This window comes from Triticum urartu, chromosome 4 (assembly GCF_003073215.2).
Source record: "Triticum urartu cultivar G1812 chromosome 4, Tu2.1, whole genome shotgun sequence".
Classification (NCBI taxonomy): domain Eukaryota; kingdom Viridiplantae; phylum Streptophyta; class Magnoliopsida; order Poales; family Poaceae; genus Triticum; species Triticum urartu.
The window spans coordinates 134883670-134889479 of NC_053025.1; positions in this window are offsets into that span (position 1 = coordinate 134883670).

Sequence of the window (5810 nt, forward strand, 5' to 3'; positions counted from 1 at the left end):
CGGTTCCCAAACAGAATGGTAAAGTTTATACTCCCGCTCCACCAACAAGCATCAATCAATGGCTTTCATATACTTATAGCTCTAGTGCATCCATTGCATGGCAATCCCTACTCACTCGCATTGATATCTATTGATGGGCATCTCCATTGCCCGTTGATACGCCTAGTTGATGTGAGACTATCTTCTCCTTTTTGTTTTCTCCACAACCACCATTCTATTCCACATATATAGCTATATCCATGGCTCACGCTCGTATATTGCGTGAAGATTGAAATTTTTTTGAGAACATCAAAAGTATGAAACAATTGCTTGGCTTGTCATTGGGGTTGTGCATGATTTAAATATTTTGTGTGGTGAAGATAGAGCATAGCCAGACTATATGATTTTGTAGGAATAGTTTCTTTGGCCATGTTATTTTGAGAAGACATGATTACTTTGTTAGTATGCTTGAAGTATTATTATTTTTATGTCAATATTAAACTTTTGTCTTGAATCTTATGGATCTGAACATTCATGCCACAATAAAGAAGATTACATTGATGATTATGTTAGGTAGCATTCCACATCAAAAATTCTGTTTTTATCATTTACCTACTCAAGGACGAGCAGGAATTAAGCTTGGGGATGCTTGATACGTCTGCAATGTATCTATAATTTTTGATTGTTCCATGCTATTATATTATCAACATTGGATGTTTTATATGCATTTATATGCTATTTAATATGATTTTTGGGACTAACCTATTAACCTAGAGCCTAGTGCCAGTTTCTGTTTTTCCTTGATTTAGAGTACCGCAGAAAAGGAAAATCAAACAGAGTCTAATTGACCTAAAACTTCACGGAACTTATTTTTGGAAACGGAAGCGATCCAGGAGACTTGGAGTAGACGTCAGGGAAGCTTCGAGGGAGGCACGAGGCAGGGAGGCGCGCCCTACCCCCTGGGCGTGCCCCCCACCCTCATGGGCCCCTCGTGGCTCCCCTGACTGACTTCTTTCGCCTATATATATCCCTATACCCTAAAAACATCAGACAGCGGAATAGATCAGGAGTTCCGCCGCCAGAAGCCCCCGTAGCCATCGAAAACTGATCTAGACCTGTTCCGGCACCCTGCCGGAGGGGGGAATCCCTCTCCGGTGGCCATCTTCATCATCCCGGTGCTCTCCATGACGAGGAGGGAGTAGTTCTCCCTCGGGGCTGAGGGTATGTACCAATAGCTATGTGTTTGATCTCTCTCTCTCTCTTGTGTTCTTGAGGTGATACGATCTTGATGTATCGCGAGCTTTGCTATTATAGTTGGATCTTATGATGTTTCTCCCCCTCTACGCTCTTGTAATGGATTGAGTTTTCCCTTTGAAGTTATCTTATCGGATTGAGTCTTTAAGGATTTGAGAACACTTGATGTATGTCTTGCATGTGCTTATCTGTGGTGACAATGGGATATCACGTGATCCACTTGATGTATGTTTTGGTAATCAACTTGCGAGTTCCGTGACCTCGTGAACTTATGCATAGGGGTTGGCACACGTTTTCGTCTTGACTCTCCGGTAGAAACTTTGGGGCACTCTTTGAAGTTCTTTGTGTTGGTTGAATAGATGAATCTGAGATTGTGTGATGCATATCGTATAATCATACCCACAGATACTTGAGGTGACATTGGAGTATCTAGGTGACATTAGGGTTTTGGTTGATCTGTGTCTTAAGGTGTTATTCTAGTACGAACTCTATGATAGATCGAACGGAAAGAATAGCTTCATGTTATTTTACTACAGACTCTTGAATAGATCGATCAGAATGGATAACTTTGAGGTGGTTTCGTACCCTACAATAATCTCTTCGTTTGTCCTCCGCTATTAGTGGCTTTGGAGTGACTCTTTGTTGCATGTCGAGGGATACTTATATGATCCAGTTATGTTATTATTGTTGAGAGAACTTGCACTAGTGAAAGTATGAACCCTAGGCCTTGTTTCAACGCATTGCAATACCGTTTATGCTCACTTTTACTACTTGCTACCTTGCTGTTTTTATATTTTCAGATTACAAAAACCTATATCTACCATTCGTATTGCACTTGTATCACCATCTCTTCACCGAACTAGTGCACCTACACAATTTACCATTGTATTGGGTGTGTTGGGGACACAAGAGACTCTTTGTTATTTGGTTGCATGGTTGTTTGAGAGAGACCATCTTCATCCTACGCCTCCCATGGATTGATAAACCTTAGGTCATCCACTTGACGGAAATTTGCTACTGTCCTACAAACCTCAGCACTTTGAGGCCCACCAACGTCTACAAGAAGAAGGTTGTGTAGTAGACATCACCCCGCGTTGCTGACCGGCCTCTCGCTCATCCCGCAATGGGGACTACACATGCTGGCACGATGCTTGTGCTCGGGTCCGTCCCTACAACACTGATAAACCTGTGCGATTGAGCTCTGGCTCGCGGCTCGCTCCGCGCTCGTCACGTCACCAGATCCTCAGTGCCTTCATCTTCTTGCAGAAAGAACAGTGGCAGGACAGCGAATGCGATTATGGGTTATGCTCTCCTCTCAAACTAACCCGCAGGAATCTCCGAAGCTCAGCTACAGGCGGCCTCGTTGGCCGCCCTTTTTATGCGATTCGCTTGCGCGTTAAAGGGGGGACTCCTGAGCATCATGCCTCAGGAGCTCTTTTTGACTCTCCAGCCCTCACCCCCTGTCCTTGACCACAGCATCGCGACCTGACATACCAGCAGGGATTGAGCCTCGCTCGAGGGTCGGGACCCGAGGACGTAGAGCATTTAGATGAGCGAGGAAAGGGGAGACCGGCGTGGCCCTACCTAGTAGCATCGCCGCTGAAGCACGGACCGAGCGTTGTGCAAGGAATCACCACAAGCTTGCCAAAAGATAAGTCACCTATGCGTAATGAAGTGAATCTCTCTGTCTGAAGTCCTCCACTCTCATAAACTCGCTCCGGCAGTGCTGCTTTCCTTTTCGGCCTCCAAAGAGCTGCTTGCGTGCCAAGGGGGACCTCTCAAGCATCGCGCCTCGGGAGCTCTTACCGGACCTCGGGCCGCTCACCTCTTGGCGTTGACCATGGCATCGCGACCTGGCATACCAGCGACGACTAAAGCCTGCCTGGGGACTGGGACCTGACGGCATAGAGCGCTAAAGCTACCGCGAGAACGAAAAGGGGGAGTAATGCCTGAGCGAGACACGTAGCCGCAATCTCATGTTAAGAACAACAAACGATGGAACAAAAGCATTACATGTTCTTTACATACCCCCATGAGGATCGTTTCGGTTCCTCGTAGGGAACAAAAGAGGAACGACCTCAAGAAGCCCCGACTGCGGGCACCACCACCGACGCCATCATTAGTGGGCCAGATGAGGCCGACACCAACCCCATCCAGATCATCGTCGGCGCTGGACGGAGGTCGCCACGGTGCTCCGGGAACGGCGAGAGCTCGGGGGAACGTAGTTGTCGTCGCTTGACTCCGGAGACTTGCTAAGCTCAGGAGAGTCGCTGGACTCCCAGGAGTCATTGCTGTTGCTGGAGGAGTTGTCGGCAGGACCAACGGCAGGCACTGCACCCGTCGCTTCACCATGTTGGCGGTCTCCTCCAGGGCAGCACTCCAGGCGGCGGCCTTCCTCGTCGAAGACCTTGAAGAACAACATGGAGGCGTCGTCATACTCGAAGTGGAGGGCGAGGGCCCCCTCTGCGCGGCAGGCGCGGGCGACCTCGCCCCATCCACGAGTCATGAAAATCTTGCCAGGGGGACGACCTCAACCTCTGCCCCTGTGGCCAGACTACAGCACCCAGCATGCCGCAGCCACAGCTCGAGCGGCCCCCTCGGCGGCATCTCTTCGGTGAAGAACTGCGGGAGCCAGATCCATGTGCGCGGTGGCATCGCCGCCCACATCACGAACTCATGCGAGGAGGCTTAGGCATGGGTTCACAGGTCGGACGGCCGTGCAGCCCCAGCCTGGTCCCCGCGACCGCGGCTCGCGTGGCGTGGAGCGGTGCCACCTTCTTCCAAACCTGGCGCCCGAGTGTACAGAGGGAGTGGGAAGCTGGGGGTGGCCGCTTGTACTAGGGTCGCGTCACCTCCTGCCTCACCTCGACATCGTGAGGACACCGGGACCTCTTCTTCGGCGGAAGCAACTCAGGCTCCATGAGGGGGGTCTTTCCTTTTTCTGTTGTGGAAAACCTCCTAATCGGCGCCATGGGTGTTTCAGCAAGTTAGCAAGATGGAGGGACCAAGAGGAAGAAGAAGGAGCGCACTGTGAGAAGACATAGATGAGCAAGGGGGCTCTGCCCCTTCCTCATTTATAGCTAGGAGGAGGCCAACCACCGGCCACCACGATCGCACGTAATGATGATTTTCCTCTACATGCAGCAGAGTCTTGTCAAGTCGGACAGTTGCCAAGGCAGCGCGGGTAAGCGGAGGCATCCACGTCCCATCAATCGCCATGCTCGATCAAGGCCGCAGGCGGTTGGGGCCCATGGCGCTCCGCTCTTGCCCTTTGGCTTCGCCTCGAAGCCAAGCTCGAGCGCGTCTTGGGCCCGAGAGCTACTGTCGGCGTCCTGGGAACGGGGGTACCCAGACTTGCCTGCCTGCGGCCCACGGCGTGGCTCCATCAGCGGCCTGGTATGGCCCAGTTTCAGCAGCAACGACTCAAGACCCTCGCGAGGGACCAAGCCTCACGAGGCGGACGACACCAAGACCTCCCTGGGGGCGGCCTCACTAGGCTACCTCCCGAGGAGCAGAGATATCAAGTCAAGGTGCACCTCGCGAGGTTCACATGATGTGATTCATGACGACCAAGGCCAGGCGGGCGCCATCAGGCGCAGCGTACCAGTTTCCCCTTTGGTGCCAAGGGGGCAAGCGCAGGCGCGGAGTCCCGAGGAATCAGGCAAAGGTTTCCATATTGGTGCAACAAGACCAAGTCCGCCAGGAGGACAGGACGGAGGTCATCGCGGAGCCCACTACAGCGCCACCACCAGAGCCTTTGCAGGCCAAGACTACTTTTGTCAAGATAACTTGTACTAGTTGTCTCCCTTTGAATTTGGCCGTTGTGGGATCCCTTCCCGCCTACATTTGGGAAGAGGACCGAGGCCACTATAAATAGGACTTAGCCACCACTAGGCAGAGGGATAGGATGGGATCGGATCATTCAGGCCATCCTTACACCCACCAGCTCACCGAGCTCAAGAACACCTCACCTCATGAGGCTGTTCATCCACTGTACTAGTTCATCCTCAGCCCCTCGAGGAAATCCACCACAAAGATGGAGTAGGGTATTACACCACAAGGTGGCCTGAACCAGGATAAACCGCTGTGTATCTTGTCCCTTGGGTTCGTCAATCTAGGCTGTGGAATCATCGGGTCGGCAGGTTGGGGAGAAGGAGTTCTTCGTACGCACCCTAGTGTTTGAACCTCTCAAGGGTCTGCGAAGCCCGCAATCTGACAGTGGATCACTGGACAACGGTCAAGAACATCCTAAAATACCTGAAAAGGACTATGGATATGTTTCTCGTTTATGGAGGTGACAAAGAGCTTATCGTAAATGGTTACGTCGATGCAAGCTTTGACACTGATCCGGATGACTCTAAGTCACACCGAATACGTATTTATATTGAATGGTGGAGCTGTCAGTTGGTGCAGTTCCAAGCAGAGCGTCGTGGTGGGATCTACGTGTGAAGAGGAGTACATAGATACTTCGGAAGCAGCAAATGAAGGAGTCTAGATGAAGGAGTTCATATCTGATCTAGTGTAATACCTAGTGCATCGGGTCCAATGAAAATCTTTTGTGATAATACTGGAGCAAT